Genomic DNA, 2,403 nt, shown 5'->3' with positions numbered 1-2,403 from the left:
CAGCATGTGGCCAAACGTACAGTTCCACTAATGCTAAGATGTTGACGTGTTTCAAGCCAAGAAGTCCACTTACTTGATAGTTCTCACGTGTTTGCACCGTAGAAATCAACCAAATCTAGAACTCCTCTTTCTGTTCTTATCTCCTTGATCCTTTGTACCGCCGAACTAACAAAACCTGGCTTCTCTCACGCTTTCGTCCTCCTTTTATCTGTGTTTCTTTGCAACCAAGAACAGCCCTGCGTCTCTATTTGTGTTTCTTTCCGTTCACGCGGCTTCTGGGTGGGGAAGGTGGATTGGAGATGTTTAATTTTGTTAGTACTCTTATTCCTTAATTTTTTTGCTCTGTCTTTGGCTTTTTCTCTAACAACTCAATATTCAGTTTTTTCCCCCTTTCCCAATCAAATAAGTAAAAGATGTATCTGTTCTATATTTTTTAATGAAAGACTGTTAGAATGTTGGGGCTGTTTTTTTTTTTTTTAATCATCCTTCTTTTGTTCTTGCTAATTAGTATAATGTTGACCAAACAGTTTTATTTGTATATCTACAGGTTGCTTCTTCTGGAATAGAGATTTTTGTTGGTGTATATACCCTGTTTTTCTTAGTTGAAGAGGTATTGTTTTGTTCTGCAGCTATTCCATTGTTACTGTAGCACAGCAATAAGAACAGAAAGTGTAAGAAAATCAGTTAATACAGTTAGAACCACTTACTAAAGCTGCTTTCAGAATTTTTAGTAAATAACTAGTTGTGTGGCTGTAAATGCTATAATGTATTGCAAGGAAAATATCAATAGCCTGATTATCATTGTCATTAAGTAATTAGGATTACTTATTTGTGATTTGCATTGTATGGTTGTTTAATTTTATCTTTTCAGTTCTTTCTCAGAAACAAAGTATTTGGTTTTGGTGTTGCTACTGCTTTATGAAGTTGAACAAGCTGAGATTCATAGGTATGTGTTGCTTCTTTTGCATTCAAGGGGTTCTGCATTATTCATTTGTATATCTTTGCTATTCATAGGTATGTGTTGCTTCTTTTGCTTCTTTTCGGTGCGAGCTGCCAAGAGCTGCTAATCAAAAGATCTTATCCAACTAAACAAGAGCTACCAGAAGAAATGAAGCAAACAATAGGAGAGCAGCACCTGTTTGAAATCAAAGTGTATCCCAACTCTGAACTGATGGTTGTTCAGGTGTTCACAGGCCAGCAGACTACGCAATCCTTGGTGGCAAGACAAGTTCCACATACAGGAACATCAACCCGCCTCCTCCTTGAGAAGAAAACAACAGTTGAGACAAATGAAGAAGCATTGTTGATACTAGATTCTGAAAAGAAAACAAAAGGGTAAGAGATTTGGATTTCTTCTGTCACCAACTAAATACATATGATTGCTATATACAGAAATATCAATATTCTATATCAACATTGCGTAAGACATTAAATTACAGTTATCAAAAACTAGCACAATTCCATTCCATTTCCATTCACATTCTGTGCACTGTTGTATGTATTTGCAGGCAAGGAAAGTAACTTGCTTCATCAGCTGTCAGTCAAGGACTTTAAATGAAAACCTTCAACTAGATGTCAGTCCCAAGATAACTCTTTTTTAGTTTATGTTGCCAGGCTAACATCTTAAGTAAATGTTGCAGCGGTCTAACTGTTTTTTTGCATGTTTGCTCAACAGAAACATATGTATTATAGGAAATAAGCCGAATGTAATCCTTCAGATCACACTCCAACATATATTTTTGAGCAATCAGAGCGCTATGTATTATAGCTTACTGCTACAATGACTCGGACAAAGATGTATTATGTAACTTTGCTGCTATTTTTAGTCAATCAGAGCAACAATGTATGATAGCATGCTGCTACAACAGCTCCGATGTAGATGTAATATGTGACTAGCAAGTAGCAACCATGACCACTTTAATGTAGCCCCGTTATGAAGATGCATGCAACTGTTGTAACATCTTTTGTGATATGAAATCACCTCTTTTGTGAACAAGTAGTGTTTCTCGATTATACACTACAATCACCCGTGGCTAGCCGCGGGCACACCACCTAGTAATTACTAAGAGCGGCTTCACTTCTTAAGTATATTAAATTATTATTTTTTGATTAGTATAAACATTACAGAGCACGTAAATTAGATTAAGATAATTAGTATAAAAATTAAGGACTTAAGTTTGAGGGGCACCCCCAGATGCACCCTTTCTATAGGAAAAAGACCATTTGCACAAAATAGAAAAAGTCAAACTCATTTCAATGATAATCTTTTTTATTAGCCCATTTGAATACAAGGTACTTATTTTAAGCCCAAATACACAAATCTTTATTAAAATATAATAAAATTATATTTTTAAAGACTTTTTTACCCTTAGCTTTTACTTAAAGAGAAAAAAATGAAAAAAA

At 35.0% G+C, this 2,403-nt stretch overlaps 1 non-coding gene across 1 annotated transcript; it reads left to right on the top strand.

The window, feature by feature from the left end:
• Positions 1–269: 269 nt before the first annotated feature.
• Positions 270–1,667, top strand: LOC101308665. Its single transcript, XR_184478.1, has 4 exons — positions 270–311; positions 548–610; positions 872–1,335; positions 1,509–1,667. It is a non-coding gene; the product is annotated as an uncharacterized LOC101308665 (transcript).
• The last annotated feature ends 736 nt before the right edge of the window (positions 1,668–2,403 follow it).

This window comes from Fragaria vesca, linkage group LG4 (genome assembly GCF_000184155.1).
Source record: "Fragaria vesca subsp. vesca linkage group LG4, FraVesHawaii_1.0, whole genome shotgun sequence".
In the NCBI taxonomy this organism is placed as follows: Eukaryota; Viridiplantae; Streptophyta; class Magnoliopsida; order Rosales; family Rosaceae; genus Fragaria; species Fragaria vesca.
The sequence above is the reverse complement of the archived record's forward strand: the minus strand, read 5'-3'. Positions and strand labels throughout refer to the sequence as shown.